At 38.4% G+C, this 17,806-nt stretch overlaps 1 long non-coding RNA gene across 3 annotated transcripts; it reads right to left on the reverse strand.

Annotated features, from left to right (window-relative positions):
- Window positions 1–455: 455 nt before the first annotated feature.
- On the reverse strand, window positions 456–14,931 carry LOC134297882 (uncharacterized). Of its 3 annotated transcripts, none has more exons than XR_010004785.1 (3): window positions 14,577–14,931; window positions 8,029–8,146; window positions 456–1,413 (listed from the first exon to the last, which is right to left on the reverse strand). It is a non-coding gene; the product is annotated as an uncharacterized LOC134297882 (long non-coding RNA). The 3 variants fall into 3 exon arrangements; XR_010004786.1 differs by lacking the exon at window positions 14,577–14,931 and adding an exon at window positions 10,318–11,212; XR_010004787.1 differs by lacking the exon at window positions 14,577–14,931 and adding an exon at window positions 10,329–11,207.
- Window positions 14,932–17,806: the final 2,875 nt, after the last annotated feature.

The raw sequence follows: 17,806 nt of genomic DNA on the forward strand, positions 1-17,806 counted from the left end.
GAAGCAGTTCTCAGTAGTTTGAGGGAATTGGCTCTAAGAGCATTTAAGAGTTACAAAGCATATGAGTGTAGAAGTCAAAGTAATGGCATCTAGCTTTCTTAGAAGGGGGAAAACAGTTGAATAGACTGGTCTTTTCAAATGAAACTTCTCATTTTCCATTACTCACTTATTCATTACAAGACAATATATGAGGCATGAGAGAAGAAGCTTTTCTTAGCATGAAATAGGTACTCTCAAGGAATGGAGAAATGCTCAGTTAAAGTGACTATATCAGTCTCTTTCTGGTCCACATAAACATCCTGCATTTCGCCCATAAGGCTGTTGTGCAAATTCCAAATTAATTGTGGGTTTTAAAAAATGCATCAAATTTTATATTTAAAAATATATCTATATTTGAAAATGTGTTTTCTTTTGAAATGTCAAAAGTATGTTCTAAAAATATGAAACTTCAAATGTATTTTGTATGTTTGTTTATTTCATTTATTGAGCCAATAACTTTATGACCAGAAATCCAACACAAAGACATTCTGATTTGTCTGGGATGTATGGTTCAGGTCAGAACCAGGCTGATCTGACCTTAAACTCTTCAAGGATCCTCTGTTCAAATTGAATGGCAATGTGCATTATTGTAGAAACTAAACTGTGAGCTAGGAAGGTGTGTGGGAATTCAACCTCAGACCTAGGAAGGTAGAGTTCCTCACTAGGAATGGATTTGCCTGTAAATAATTTGCAATGATTAAATGTATGTAAAAAATGAGTCTCTATGACTTTGATTAAGTTGAACTTCAGGATTTACAACTCCCCAAACAAGCTTTCTGTCACACACATAAAAAGGTAATGCATGTAGCCTAAGAAGCAATAGGTACAGTAATTGCTTTAATAGAAGGCAGCCAAGCTTCAACCAGATATTGGTTATATCTGTTTAAAACTGATTTAAGATGTAAGATCTTTTGGTTCAGTTACTTCTCTCACTGCCCTTTTTTTTTTGAGAGACTGTGGAACTATTGATTACTTGATAGCAAAGACCAGAATAAGTGAGAGCAGGATGATATCCACATGAAGAAACTCTTGCTTTATATCCTTCCTAATACTGTAGATCTTTCTTAGGCTCCATTACCCATGGATGAGAGGGGATATTGTTGCTTGCGCAGCTGTCAATCTTGGAGCACTTTGCTGCTTTTCCATTACTTCCCACCTGCTGTATTGTCTGCATGGATGAACAGGGACTGGAGAACAAGAGGCATTTTGCATGATGGAACTTGATTCACTGGGCTTTTGAGAGAAACTGTCTGGAGGGTTCCCTTCTCAGGACCATATAGAGGAACCCATCTTGTTATTCTGCTGGGGTACAGCTGGGAGGGACAAAAAATTCTTCCACCGTTCTCATGTTCTTTGGGGCCTGGCTTATGAGACCTGTAATGTATAGGATTCATGTCACATGGAAGGTAAGAGGAGACAATAAGCAAAAGAGATGAGTTAGAAATTCTTTATTTTATGTTTAATCTGTAGTTTTCTAAAGAAAAATCAAATGCAAAAACCTAGTATGCCTGAGTGCATGAGGAACCCTGGGCTACGCATTCAGTATTCACATATATCAGTGATGGTGAAGATAGAGTCTTGTGCACCTGTCTGTTGAGAAACTTGATATGTTTCCATTCTCAGTACCATATATTTCTCTTAGTGGTGTTATGAGCATTCACTTCAGATACTGATGATATGTGTAAATTCTGCAGCAAGTTTAAATTGTATTTTACTTGAACTTAGTGGTAGAATGCAAACTAACAATAGTAGAGCACCAATTAAACCAAACCAAGGGGATAGAGAGGAAACACACGTATATTCCTACACAAAGTGAAAATACACCTGAGGATGGAATATGTCCCAATACTGCTATATGCCTGCGAAACATGGACTGTCTATAGATGTCACACTCAACTCCTGGAATGATTCCATCAGTGTTGCCTCTGAAAAAGCCTGCAAATCTCTTGGGAAGACAGGTGGACAAATGTCAGCGTTCTGGAATAAGCAAAGACCACCAGCACTGAAGCGATGGTTTTATGCCATTAACTCTGCTGGACTGGCCACGCTATCTGAATGCATGATCACCATCTCCCAAAGCAGTTGCTATACTCCCAAATCAAGAATGGGAAATGTAATGTTGGTGGACAGGAAAAGAGATTTAAAGATGGACTTAAAGCCAACCTTAAAAAATGTGCCATAGACACCAAGACCTGGGAAGTCCTGGCCCTTGAGTGCTCTAACGGGACCATCTTCCACCTGGAAACCGATGTCCTCACTTCGGAAGAACATGCGGGTCAAGAATAGGTCTCCACAGCCTCCTACAATCCACACCAAGACACTACACTTAGAAGGCCATCATCCTCAGGCTACGAGGGATTGCCTAAGGAAGTAGGTATGTGCATGTTGCCTCCAGAACATTGGGAACCAACTATGGAGATATAATCACTCACAGTAATTTTGCAAATATAGTCATATTCAATTGAAACAGAATTACAGACCTAGCAAATGCCTCTTGGATTGATGTTACTGGGTGGATGTATTTAAAGTTATATTCTTATCTACCACCATACAGTGTTTCTGGCCAGCTTCAGGGAAATCAATGCAATGGGGTCAGTGCACAATTATTATAATTTTTTGCAATGCTATGGAATATAAATAGGCATTGAGTTCAGACTATTATGAGTGACATTTACCAGAGCAGAATTATGAAGATTTAAAATCTACTTTTCAGCTTTAAGACATTTTATATTGTTATGCATTAATGCTCTTGCTCTTATTATATATGAATAAGAGGGTTTTCTCCAAATGTTTATATTATGTAATGCAAATTATACTGATTTTTTCCCGATGGAAACTAGTACAGCTGGATTGCTAAATGTGATCACAAGAGAAACCAAAGCATTTTCTTTTACAGAATTAACCTATAGTTTTACTTACAAAACATAATATATTTGTATTTTGAATTATCAGTGGGTATAAGGGCAAAGGCTATGCTTTGAAATTTCTTTTCAGTCATGCACCTGTTTCTCAACAGAATTTGTTTTCTTTAAAAGTCAAACCAATTACTAGAGCTTGTATTTATGAAATCTAGTCATTTTCTTATCAGGTTTAGACATATTTTACTTTATCAGAAGAATAGCCGACCGACCTTTCAGGGCACATTACATTCACAAGGAGATTTACAAAAAGCGTTAAAACACATAACAATATAAAAATAACAGTTTTAATCAAGTCACTAATTGCATCCAAATAGCAGATAATATTAAGGCATGGTACATTAATTCATTGGAGACAGGAATAAACACATTCAGGGCTTTGTCAAGAGTAACAGCAGAAATGTTATACATATTTTTCTTGTGAGAAGGGCAGCAACGCTTAGCACTGAAGAGTCAAGAATGCCTCAGAGTTGGCATCACTTTTGAGTGATCCAAAGTGTCCTCCCTCATTGACTACCTATTCTGACCCTCTGTTTTGTATACCCATGGGTGTTTTCCCTCTGCTTTTCTTCTCACCAGTCCTTCCCCAGCTCTTCCTTAGAATGAAGCTTGATTGGATTAGGACCCTGAATGACTTTTCTATCTTAGAATGGATATCCTGTAAGAAAGACTTTAGTTTGTTTCTCCAAGCCATTGGTGTCATTGCTCTCTAACCACTACACACATTCTTTACAAGGCTATAGGTCCAGGCTTTTATTGTTTTAAGAAGTTGCTGAAAGGATTAAGGTAGCTCAAAGAACCAGGCCACTTATGAGAATAGAGACATGACAATTTCCTGAAGTACCCTAATCGTGATCTCCAACCACTGTGCCCTCTATCATTTCTGAGAAGAAAGTTCCAAAAATGCCACTGTAAATTGCCATGTTCCTTGTAAAAGAACTGACATCTTAGTTCTTACTAGTTGGACAAAGAATAGACACTGTTTTTAAGGCACTGTTATATATACCATTCCTGTAAGAAAGTTATATGTACTTTTACACATATAGAAATTGCAAGGTGACTGTGAAAAAATAAAAAAATGGAACTGTGTTTAAAGACAGTATATTCTGGAAACCAAATGCAGATAATATTATTGCCATCATATTATGCTTGTGATCTCCTATATTTTCTTGTTAAATTAGATTTAATTAGACTAGATTAACTTAAAGTAATCTAGTCTAGTGGTGGAGGCTCATTTTAGAGGCTTTTAAACAAAGGCTGGATGGCCACCAAAGCTGTCCTGACAGATGGCCATGCAGCCTCTGAATAATGATAATGACGAAATTTTGTTCCTGGTTTGAAAGTGTGAGTTCCTCTTTAATGATGTGGACCTTATTCTCAAGATACTTGTCGTGCTCCACAAACTTAGATAAATGAGCGCATGGCAATGTCCCTCTTGCCACAACAAAATTTCTGCTGTGTCAGCAACTTTCCCCAAATTTTTACAATAGAAGCAATGAGAAACCAACATTTATAACCCGGAACACACCAACATAAAGAATCCCATATTTTCCAAATGCAGGGACCTACAGAGATTCGAAGATCCGAATCTTCTGGCCAGAACCGGGATATTCTCACACTTTTTTTATCTCATGGTTTTTCGGCTTTGTAGAGATTCCTTCTGCGTTTTCGGCTGATGTCCTCTGGCCACCCTCCATTTTGAACTGGGTGCTCCTGGGATAAAGGTACTTTGTGGATGGGCCCTGAAAGGAAGGATCTAAGGAAGCTGATAGAGAAGACAGGTGGAGGGAGGGCCGGTGGAGGAAAATGTATGGGAGCCATTCAGTTAGGTGTGTGAAAGAATGATAGGAAAACCAGCATAAATCCATTCTTCCCCACTCTTCCCAACACCTTTTCCATCTTCTTCCAAATCTGGCAAACCTGGTGGTCACTTCTGTTGCTATCTTCACACATGCAATGGGAATGCCTTCAATTTCCTCTCCTCCTCCTCCTCCTCCTCTTCTATCAATCCTGAGGCCAGGTTGCATGACTGAGAACCTGCCTTCCCTATCAAAAGGGACTACAAAGGCCGCTAAGTTCAATCACCTGCCATGTAGGAATATGCATTAAAAGTATAGTCAAAAGATGGCCATACAGCCCCAGTTCAAAAATCACTAAAGTGGAAGAGTCCAGCATCCTCTGAGGCAGTGTGTTCCATTATGAAATAGCTATAACAGAAAAGAAGTTCTTCCTGATGTTGAGTTGGAATCTCTTATCTTGCAATTTGAATATATTAGTTCGTGTTCTAATCTTTGGAGCAGCAGAGATCAAGGTCACTCCATCTTCTATATGACATCCCTTCCAATATTTAATGATAACAGCCATGTCACCTCTCAGTCTTCTCTTCTCAGAGTTAAACGTGCTCAGCTCCCTACATCATGCTTCACGAGGTTTGGTTTCCAGACCTTTCATCTTCTTGGACATTTTTCTCTAAATTCAGTCCAGCTTGTCAATGCCCTTCTACAAGAAGGACTTTTAAACATGTCTTATGATCAACACAGCTACTCCAGCATTTCTTTTAACAGACACTCTTAACATGATAGAGACTGAATAAGTGGGTGCTTTACTCAAACTTACATAGGGTAAGTCAGTTGGTCATTACACTAATGATTAGAAGCTCTTCTTCTGTGGCCTAGGGAACAAGATGTTCCATTTTGAATGCATTCTTCATATGTTCACTCAAACTATTTTTACAGTAGTGAAGAGTGAATCACTTGAAGCTGAGCTCATTTTATGAGGTACATTTCTTGCTCTCAGAGCACTATTAAATATTACTTTGAGAAGTCTTTCTCTTTTTTCAAAAAATGTAATAAAATAAACACTGAAGGCTTTTCATATAAAGCCAGGTCTGTGATAAAAAGGGAGGTAGACTACAATTGCAATATATCTTGAGTGTGCTAGTTAATTATAAATGGCATGCAATAAAGGGACATGAATGACAGAACAGAGTTATATGAAAAATGAACGCCTTGATTATTCATTCCTCCTTTTCTAGCAAATGAAGATTAAAATTATTGTTCTTACAGTGGGAATCTGTGTTGCTTTGTTTAAAATATGATGCTTTCCATATAATTAACTAGGCTGTCCCCCTCTCTGGGGTCTGGAGCCTTTTCTTCCTCCTACAAATCTGTTGTGTTTAGGATTGATCTGGTCGAAATGTTCCAATATATTAAATAAATGCATAGAATAAATATATTTCAGACTAAAGCACATATATTACTAGGGGGGAGGGGGAACCCATTGCTACCTTACTTACGATGTTGCAAGAATGATTTGCCACTATTTGCCTACAATTAAGTTCAATAACTTTTATGCTGTGATTAATTAAAGCCTAACATTTCCTAGTAACCCCTGCATATATTAAGCATTGAAATGAGTTTTCTGCATCAACTCATTAAGCATGCAGCAAGCCCAGCAATACAGTGGTGCTTCACTCTAATAAAAATACTTAGTCTTTACATTCCTTGCAGATCTTTATAAGCAATAGCCATCAATCCTAACTCTACAGTTGACCCTTAGAGGGAAGGACAAGTTAGCATGGAAGTCACTGAGGTATAGTGACATAGTTTGCAGTTGTTAGTGGCTAGTTCACTCTTTGAATTCCAAAAATGTCATAGATGCCGAAGTACTTGATATATGACATTCTTTCCAGAGAGAGAGTGGGAGAGAGAGAGAGAGAGAGAGAGAGAGAGAGAGAGAGAGAGAGAGAGAGAGAGAGAGATCATATTATTTTATGTATTTTTAATTTTTTAATCCCTTTTAACATTTATATATGCCATTTGAATAGTGTATTTCAATCGACAAAACTTGAAATGGGAGGTGACAGCGTGATGTACCATATATTGCAACTTGTGTCTTTGCAAACCTACACTGTGAACATTTTTGGACTTGGTTACTTAACTGGAGGTGGTATGTAAAATCGCCAGTTTTACTCTTCTGGGACAAAATTTTCCAGCACTTCAAACTATGATTAAAGAGGTACCAACACTGGGGCACTACTGCAGCAAAAGTTCCAAGGTTCAGTTTCTGACATCTTCAGGCCTGTCTGGAAAAGATGCCTCTTTGGGATTCTCTATAACTGCTGGCAGTCAGTGGATCTGCCCAAACTGTCCTGAATTGGCAAGAGTACCTATTAATTCTCTGTCATCCCACTTTTTCAGCTTCTTTTAAAATATCTCAGGTTTTTCTCCCCCGCCACTTTTCCTTTTCTTCTTCAGCTTACTTTCATTGTTGCAAACTACAGCTGAAGTACAACAGTAGTTTCCATTTGATTAACTCATCAGGTGGGAAAGGAAACGTGATAGTAGAATCTTGCCCTTTCCAGTAGGTTCAGATGAAAACAGACTGCTGCAGCCTCTCCTAGCTTGTGTATGTTGTTTCTCATTAATAAATTTGGCCATCTTGACTAAACTCCAAAGTTACTTGGCCCCATGCATCATCATTTTCATTTGTGAATGGTATATCAATGTAGATCATAACAGGCAGGGCCGTAGCCAGAAATTTTTTTGGGGGGTGAAATTTTGGGGGGGGGGGGTTAACCCCTAGCACACACCCCTCCCCGCTACAAACCTGTCAATATCTGCTTGAGATAATGCCTGGAGGGACTCTTAATGTTTTGTGTCTCATAGACTTAGCATGGGGATTTGGTTAACCAGTTAAAATTCGTGAGTAAACCAGTTTTTTTTAATAACCTGAAAAATTTCGGGGGGGGGGGGTTGAACCCCTAAAACCGCCCCCTCGCTACAGGCCTGATAACAGGAAACTATCAAGGATTAGCAGGTCTAAAAACAAGTTTTATTTTCACTCAAATGGTCCCTCACCAATTTTGTGGTTCTAGGACAGACCTTGGACTTTATCAAATGAAGCAAGCAAGCCAACATTGAAACTGGACCATCACCTTTGCTGATGATAGTTATCACATGATGCTGTGTGCACCCCGCTACAGGCTTGCCTCCCCTTGAGGATTCTCCCTTTTAATTGATGGGTAAAACCCAACAATAGCTTGCTATCCTACTGCATTCCCATTACTTACCTTAGTATGATAGGTCCCTTCTGCCTCTGTGCCAACACGAAATCAGTGGGTATGATTATTCTTCTCTCTTTCTCTTCTCCCTTGCCCCTGCAAGGTGATTGTTTTGGTTTTTCTTTGCCTATATTTTAAATGATGAAATTGCTCAGTTGTGCTAAAGAGCAAAATAAAATAAACGAACCACAAAGCATACTTGGTAGGGCTTGAGTAGGAACGTAGCGTTATGGAGGCTGTGTGGAAGACTAGTGGCAGGACTATAGATTTGCAAAAAACCAGCGCAGTTGTGCTAATGAAGACTGGAAGTTCTCAACTTGATACATAGCCTTTATCTAACATGACATACCATGTTTCCCTGAAAATAACAGTGTCTTATATTAATTTTTGCTCCCAAAGATGTACTAGGTCTTATTTTCAGGAGATGTCTTATTTTTGCATGAAGAAGAATTCACATTTATTGTTGAACCAAAAAAAATGAACATTTATTATATACTGTACAGTATTTGTAATCACAAACCAGCATAACCAGTCAAACTGTGAATCCTATCAAGAATTTCTTGTTACTACCATTATTTCCATGTACAATAATCTATGGTATGAACATTTATCAATCCTGCATGTTCTGGTGTTCTGTTTGGCGGGCATGCTTCCAAGCAAAAACTTTGCTAGGACTTACTTTTGGGGGACGCTTTATATTTAGCAATTCAGCAAAATCTCTACTAGGTCTTAGTTTCAGGGGATGTCTTATTTTCGGGAAAACAGGGTACCTGTTGTGGTTGGTGTAATAATGTCTCTCTTTTTTCAATGGGAAGTGATCCAGATGTCAAATCCCATTACATTCTACTCTCTCCCTCTTTTAGGCTCCAAAGAGGTGGCAAAATTACCCACTACATCCCCTAAAGGCCATTTTTTTTGGTAATATCTTTGTAAAACATTTTGGAATTCTGGAAATGAGTGTTACACCAGATATTTAATCTGTTAAAGAATGTAATGGAGAAGCTAAAGTAACTAATTGAATGTTCACATGCTTTTGTATTTTGTATGAATGTTGAATAAATATTTGCAGAATGCATCCACATTTTGTTAGGATATTTGTGACTTAAAAATGTCCTTGCAATTCATTCAGGAAGCAAAATGCTTTTAATAAAGCACATAGTTTAAGAATCCTTTCAATTTCACAAAATCAGCTTCCTGACAGCAGTGAAACAAAAAGGATTTGGAGCCATCTAATAGCATTTGTTTTCATTTATTATCCAAGATTTAAAATAGCAAACAGACCCCAACCCTAAGAGATTTCTGGATTCCACCCCCCGCAAGTCTTTCTCCACTAATTAGCTCCCAAGAGGTGAGAGATTTTTGTTCTGGCTTCAGCTTTGAACAGAAGGAGCCAGTTTTTCCCTCCCCCACATTTCTATTGGCATTCAAAATGTGTATTGTTTAAAATCAGAAGCCATAGCTGATAGCCATAAATGATTAATATGCTATTTATAGGATACAATTTGCTTTACCGCACAATAGGCACATCTTGAATCATTCTTCTTCCAAGGCTTTCAAAGCCGAATTATGTTGAAAGTTTGTTTGTGAGGCCTTCTGAATGTTAAAAGCATCAGAACAATTCACTTTCGGGATGATGGTTCTGTAAAGCTGTATTTGCTCTGTTTAATTAATAAAAGCTCCTTCCTCACACCCATTTCTGGATGCTAAGTGGGAATCTAGACTAAGGGAACTGAAAAGTTTACAGTGTTCTCCTGTGTCCTATTACAGTAGGATCTCCACTTTCACAAGAGTTGGGGCACACATGACCCCGATGAAAGTGGAAAAACAATTGATAAAAATCCATTTTTTTCTAACCTGAGAGAGCATAGTTCTGGGAATGTCTAAGTCCTCCAGCATGGCTTTATGGACAACTTCCACTAGAATATCTAGTGATGTGTTCTCCCTAGGAGAGAGAGTATTCTCTCTATATATGAACTAAATGTTCTAGGAGTGTTCTCCCTACAAGTACTGTACTTAGAGAATAGTTTTCTCTCTAGGATAGGGGTTCTGAATTTTTTTTAGACGTGGAGCCTTTTTGAGGCAAATGTTTCTTGTGGAGCCTCAAGAAATGTTTATATATATTATATATAATGTGTGTGTGTGTGTACCAGGTATGAGCCAGGCTAGTGGTAGATGGATGGATAGTGTTTGTGTGAACTAATTCACACAGTGCCAAAAGAAGGAAGGAAGGAAGGAAGGAAGGAAGGAAGGAAGGAAAGAAAGATACAATATTTAAAATGAATAACAATTTTCACCAACATGAACTTAACAGTTTTTCAGTGGAAGACTCCAGAGACCATCCAGTCCAACTCCCTTCTGCCATGCAGGAAAAGCACAATCAAAGCACCTCCAACACATAGCCACCCAGCCTTTGTGATGATGATGATGGTGATGATGATGATGATAGAAACTCCCAGGGGCCTTCCAGTCCAATCGCCTTCTGCCAAAGCACCCCCTGAGCAGTGGGAGGGAAATGGAGTTTTGGAAGCAGGGAAAGTGAGGAGGAAAGGATCTGGGTGGTGAGGAAGATGAAAAAAAGGCTTTTGGTGGCAAGGGGGGAGAGGGAAAAAGGTTTTTGTCAGCAAGGGAGGGGAGAGGAGCAGGAAGCAGGAGGGAAAGTTGGGGGAAAAGAGGAGGAGGGACACTGCAGTGTGGGAAATAATAGGGAGAGAGAGAGAAGGAAAGAAGGTGGTGCTAGGACCACATGGTGATCACGGAGGGACAATCCTTTATGCAAAGTCAAGCAAGCAAGCTGGCAGGGTTGGGGTGTTCACACGTGCAATGATCAGGCTGGACTAGAGCAGGGGAGGAGGAGGAAGAAGAGGAAAGCATGGAGCCCCTCATTTTGAGAACCACTGCTTTAGGAATTTTTATGTCCTCCAGCTTGAAATGGAAGTTGACCATGGAGTTACACTAAAGGAACTAAAAATACTATATGAATCAAATTTTAAAAAGTGAAACCTGTCAATGTGAAGGTCAGGCTATACTTCCTGCCAATGTTACATTGCAAATATGTTATGTTTACCTTATAGAAAGCAATCTGACAAAGGGCATAGTATGCCAGATATTCATCCTATCTATCTATCTATCTATCTATCTATCTATCTATCTATCTATCTATCTATCTATCTATCTAGTCATCCATCCATCCATCCAATATCCATACTTTCTCCCAGGATTAGATTCAAAGTGGCTTACAAAAATTTACAAACACAATATAACTGAAAAATTATTAATATAAAAATGAAACAAAATTAAACCAATCTTCCATTTAGAAAAATGGAAGTTAAAAAATACAAGTTAAAAGTATTTTTGAAAGTGCACTTAAAGCATAATATAATGGAAATACAACACCCAACACATACAATGGAAATGTTATAAAGGCATTCATGCTTGCTGAACAATATCTACACAGGTATTCCTTTAATGTATAGTTTTGGCTCCCAGTCTGGTCCTCCAAATGTTCAGGATTTCAGTTCCCAAAATCCTTGATCCTTGACCATGTCAACTAGGGTTCCTGGGAACAAATGTTCAAAAGAGTTGGAGGACCAAGGGCTGCTCTGTGATAGTATATAGCTGCCTCTCAGTAGTTTTGGTTTTTTTAAAGGCAGTAACTAGACCAAATCCAGTTCATCTTTCAGCTTTTCTAATCCCTAGTGGAAGAATTAATCATATATTTAGTTTTTTTTCCCATTGTAAGGCATAGAACATAATTTTTAATGTTGAGTGTGAATAGTACTAAACATAATGTGTTTGAAATTCCCCATGCAGTTTTTGTTCTGATCATAAAAGCAAAACAATGTCGTTTTGCCCCAGAAGAACTAGGTTTTGTGAAACCTTGAACATTCCAGTATTTAACTAGCCCTTTCAGCTTCATTCTTTACAGTGCTTTCTCGTCTCCCTTCATCTTTGTCCCATCAGTTATGCTTAGACTATAAGCCCTCCAGGAATCGAATGTGTCACTTTGGTTTAGTCAGCAGGTTATAGTACACTGTTGGGATTAAATTTAGAGCTGCAGGAGAGTCCCTCCTAAGGGCACAGTTGTCTAGAGAGGCTGGTTTGTTGGGCTTTCTCCTGTGTGACTCCCCAATTGGGGAACACAATCTCTTAGGAATTTCAATTAGACTCCCCATCCTCTTGAGTTCAAAAAGTTAAGACACGTTTATCTCATCTAGCATTTTGAGCACTGTTGCAATATATTTCATGATTTTCTTATTTTTTAAAGCACACCAAAGTATTATTTTAGATGTTCTGTGCACTGCCTCATCAACCTTTTGCCACAGAAGAAACTTGAGACATGTCAAGATAATCAAAACATGAAAAACCACTTGTCCAATAAATAATTTTGTAAGTACCTGGTCCAGCAATTTTTGAACTTTGATTCTAAACAGCTCCCAAGGAAGGCCAAAAGTATATACTGGTTGAAATACAGAGGGCTTCTTAACTAATAAAAAAACCATCTTTTGAACATCTCTGATTGATTCTGTGGATTTGATTAGAAGCTCCCTAGCTTTTGTCTCTTCAGTAGCTTTTTGGCCAGAAAGTCACTGCAGGATTATCTATATCTATATCTATCTATCGACTAGAATTAACAAGTGGTTTTCTTTTGGAAAATAAACTTGACAGATATTTTCATGCTTGTGTTGAGTGTAATTAGCATGTTATCTTACGTTCTCTTCCTCAGTGATTATATGCCCAGGAAATAATGCCAAACTTGGAAGGTATAGCTTAGTTCTCAGAGCCTGCAAAGTATGGCATTTGAAACAATGACAGCTGATGGATCCTATGTCACTAGGGCTGAGTTTTATACTAGTCTTTGCAAGAGCTGTTCTGTGTAACTTCTTAGCATTAAGAACTTTTATCACTGGAATATGTTACCCCAGATCATGGTGGACACTATTTTTTTGGAAGTCTTTAGACAGAAGTTGACTAGCTGTATTTTGGGAGTGTTTTGGTTGTCTATTCCAACATGTGTGGAATAGTGTGTTGGACTAAATGCTCATTGTGGTCCCATCCAACTCAGTGATTCTATTAAATCCTCTGGCGGTGTGACTAGAACGTGCATTATCATCTTTTCAGCAATAATTTAAGACCTATTTGGATATTTGGCATCTTACATTTTAGCCTGGTTTTTTATGCCACATGTAGTTGTCTGAACAAAACTGGATTAAGACATAAAGAGTTTCCAAACTAGATTTGCTCTCAGAGGCTCCACAGTTTCAGCAATAAACTAGTCATGTGGGCATCCTGTTCTGACATCAGCCATGTACTCAAATGGAGATCTGCTGCTGACTAGAAGTAGCAGTGGCAACACCATAGGAATGAGTCATCTCCTTCCTCTGTAATGAGGAGTGCAGAGAAAAGGTGATGGTGGCAGAGTCCGTCTGAACAGGGGACCAGTTTGAAATAAACTTGACCATGACATACTGATCTTCTGTTCAGACTTCCCCAAAGTATCTTCTGACTTGGTCTAAAGTAAGGCAAAGGGGAGAAAGATAGATCAAAGTAAAAGAAAAGGAAATATTTACTGGAAGTCACTGTGCATCATGTAGATTGCCAGTGGTGCATTTGTGGTGAGTTGGGTTTGAGGCCAGTGTAGAGAAGTGCCTAGTCTATGAAAAATTATGCTACCAAAGTCATTCTCTTAGGGTACAATGCTACAAGATTCCTTTGAATACTAAGATTAACATTAATATGTCTTTGAATTGCTTTAATTAGTTATTCCCGAGGTCTGACATTTGACCTTCAGTTTCTGTTATCCCTCACCATGGCTTATGCTAGCAAAGGCTTCTGGGGACTATAGTCTAAAATTATCTGGAGAACCATAGTTGCCTTTGTTGTTGATGTTGTTAACTGCTATAAAGTCAACTTTGAACTATGGTGGTCCCATGAATGAGAGGCCTCCAAGTCACCTTATCATCATCATCAGAACTGTTCTGGTCTTACACACTCAGGGCTGTGCTTCCTTGATTAAGTCTATCTATCTGAAATTTGGCCATATATATAGAAATGGGAAATATTATGGTATGGACAATTCTACCTTTAATATTCAATTATATGTCTTAACACTTCAGGGTTCTGTTTAATTCCTGCCCACTGTACAGTTACCCATCCCAGGCCTACAATATGACTTATGCTGTGAGCACGAGGAAGTAACCAAGTAGTCTCTATGTACATATCAAAGAAAGACTCGACTCTGCTCTCTCCCAGCCATTGCTGTGTTGCTCAAGATAAAACATGCACTAGCTTTAAAAAAGAGGAAAAAGGGTAGGGAGAACTAATAACCTGTATTGGCAGTGAGCTTCATATATGCTTGCTTGGACTAAAGATTTAACTTCATACTTTCTCAAAGGATCCACACCTCCCAAAATAGGAGTTTTGTGGTCCAGTCAATCTACATAAGAATCAAGCTTTCTAGATCTCAAATAAGCAACTTCTTCTATAAGAAGAAATGCTTGGCACTTTTATTATTATACCCATGCACCAACAATACACTTGTACAATGCAATCTTACTTACCATTATTTTGGCTGTTGCCAAACAGTAACTGAAGGTATGCCAGCCCACGGCCGCTGTACTTACTGCCTTCCTCACTTGTGAGCACTAGCTGCTGCTGAACCAGATGGCTCTGGACAAAGAGGCATTGCTATTCCCACCCACTAGATCTAGGATTACATTAATAAATAAAGGAGACACGCTGCTTGGAACAGAAGATTTTTTAATTCCACTTTATTAAAAAGGGTTTAGCTGCCTGCTTCATCCTCTAATTCTGCTCCAAAAACTGATACTCATAAATAATCTCATTTTTTATCAGCTTGCTTTTTAAATTACTTTTCCATCAGTTAATGTTTAGTTACTAATTAAAAACAGACTAATAAAATTTAATGGTGCTATCTTAATAAGAAGAATCATTCAGCCTCCTAACTATTCTAAGTTGAATTCACACTAGCAATGATTTGGGGGGCTACAACTTGCTCCCTACCTGTGCACTTTGAAGCAGAAGATATATAAATCTTTAATAGGTTTGAAAATACATTACAATGAGTAAATGCAAACTTTACAGTTGGAGCTGAGAATGTGTTGTTGGAGCAAAAATTCCAGCAGCCCTTGCCTGGATAGTCAGTGGGAAGGGTTGATGGGACTCATTGTCCAACATCCAAAGGACAATACATTTCCAACCCAAGCTCCAGAGAAGCAGTAATGTGATTGCATTAAGGGGGCAGAAGTGGAGCAGGATAGAGAAATGTCATTGCACCTGAAGACATGGCAAGGACCAGGTCATAGCAATGCAGATAATAGGAGAAGATGAATAGGTGTGAGGCAGGGACACATAAACTGATACTTTAGTGTGAAGTGAAATGCGGTCCCCTTAGCTCCAGCTCCTAGTGCTCCTGTCTTTCAATGTTAGGGGGAAAGTGACTAGATATAGGGTAATTTGGGTGGAGAGAGTAAGTATGTTGCAGTAGTTTGTGTTGGACTAGGACTCTGGGAGACCAGGGTTTGGAAGCAATGGAAGCCCACTGATAAGTCATTTTTTCAATCAATGCTAAACCCCTTCTGAATAAATCTGTTAAGAAAACTTGGAAAAATGATTTCAAGACACACAACAACCACATTTTGTGTGATAATGCTCCAATTTTAGAAGATTGATACCTGCCATTTTATTTTATGTTTTGGGAAAATCTGGTTCATTTGCCAAGTGATGGTTTGCTAATTCTCTTCTGTTTTCTCGCTGTTGAAAGCTTTGCGGTTAGTCTTCATTTTATTTAATTTGTTGTTGATTATTTTTACCTATTGTTGATTGCTTAAGTTAATTATTTTGATTCTGCAAATTGGATACAAATAGTTTTAAAGAAAATTAGTACAAATAAATAGCTTTAATAAAGCATCTTCTTATGACAATAGCTTTACGTGTCCTGTTTATAGATGATAGTGGCCTGCCAAGACCCTCCCAACTGGAGCAATTTGACAGCAAGGAAGCCTGAATCCTATTATACTACACAATCACAAAGCTATGGTTCCACTTTAACTGCCATAACAACATCCTACTGAATCTTGAGATTTGTAGATTAGGGAGGGATATTCAGTATTATTGCCAGAGACCTCCTCTTAGTGCCTCACTAAACCACAAAATATGGGACTCCATAGTATGGAGTCATAACAATTATAATGCAAGATAGCACTCATAGGCTAAAATCCAATATTTAATCAGTGTTGTGTACATATCTGCTTGTAGAGATACATTACATGAATGCTATGCAATGTTGTGCAACACATGTGGATGACTAAGTACTATTTCACAGGGTACCATACATGATGCATTAATCACAGTGCAAAGTATAGGGTGCAGAAACCAAACATATAATGCCCAATATAAAGCTTGCAAATACAACATATAGATGAACATGGTCTATTGCTCAATTTTGCTTCTATCATTATCAATGGAATGTGTCCATTGCACAAGGTTGACTTTTGGCCCCGCATGTGTAGCATGATTTATGCATGCATGTGTTTCTGATGGAATTTCACCTAACTATGTAAGTTGAGAAAGCCTTTGGATTAGCAGGAGAGCTGTCCAGCAAAACTGAAGCAACAGACACAAGCAATGGAGCTGTCCAGCAGAAACTGGTCCTGCAAAATAATATTTAAGGAATTGTTAAACTAATAAGCGGGGGAGTCATTCAGCAGCTATACATTGTATTGAAAAAAAATCCTCTTCCCAGAGACTCACAAGAACTAGTTCTTGAGGGCATTTTATTTCAATTATCCTGCCAAGTAGGTCTGTACTGCCAAGTAGAGCTGTATACTATATTTTCAGCTCTGGTTTTGGCATAGGCTTATTGTTTGCTCTGGTTTGGAGGCTTTTGGGGATAACAATTAAGGACTCACAGCTGTAGCGGTGAAGCTGTAGATACAATAATACTGAGCTCTTTATCAGGGATGGTAGATTGGCTTCATAGTAGGCTCTAGCAATAGGCCATATTAGTGCCGTAGGTTCCAACTACATTTTCTTTTCATTTGTTTCAGCTCTAGGCCCAAATGAAGTTTGATATTAGATGGATTATGTTAATTAAAGTTGTAATTGGACATATAGTATTGGAACAGTCTCAGTCCCAGAAATGCTGCCTGAAGGCATAATGGAACCTACTCTCCTCTTAATAGAGAACCTGAGTAGACTGCAGTTGGCCAACTGGTAGCCAACTATTATATTGAGCAATAGGCTCACATCCTCCAACACACCTCAGCCAGCAGGCAAGTTTAGGGAAATCATGATAGGTTGTATGTCATGTATATCTCTGTTCTTTCACAGAGGGAAATTGCTGAGGAGTTCAGGAAGAACTCCTAGGAAAGGGTCCCTGATGTCTCATTTTGGTTACTCCAGTTTGTCTAGTGGTAGAGCTAGCTCTGAACTCAAAATAGTTAAAAAATAGCAATGAAATATGAGCAATTTTCTTACCAGATGGGGCTGTTTTCATGTCCTATTTCAGATGTTCATGTGCATGCAAATGGGTTATACATTTGAAATATTTTTAAAGAAAAGTAATTTCCAGTAGACTTTCAGATCATACTTTAAAATGAGGATTAAAACCTATTTCCCAGTATCCCAAGCAGAAATTCTGTACCATTAAAGATATGAATGCATGAAGGGAGCTTAATACTTCTGCTGGAAAATAAATCTTCTTGGGGTTCCCAATCAAGTCTTGAACTGGAGTAGACAGCACTGACAATATTTTGTTCTAGTAGGAGAT

The sequence above is a fragment of the Anolis carolinensis genome, chromosome 3 (genome assembly GCF_035594765.1).
Source record: "Anolis carolinensis isolate JA03-04 chromosome 3, rAnoCar3.1.pri, whole genome shotgun sequence".
NCBI lineage: Eukaryota > Metazoa > Chordata > Lepidosauria > Squamata > Dactyloidae > Anolis > Anolis carolinensis.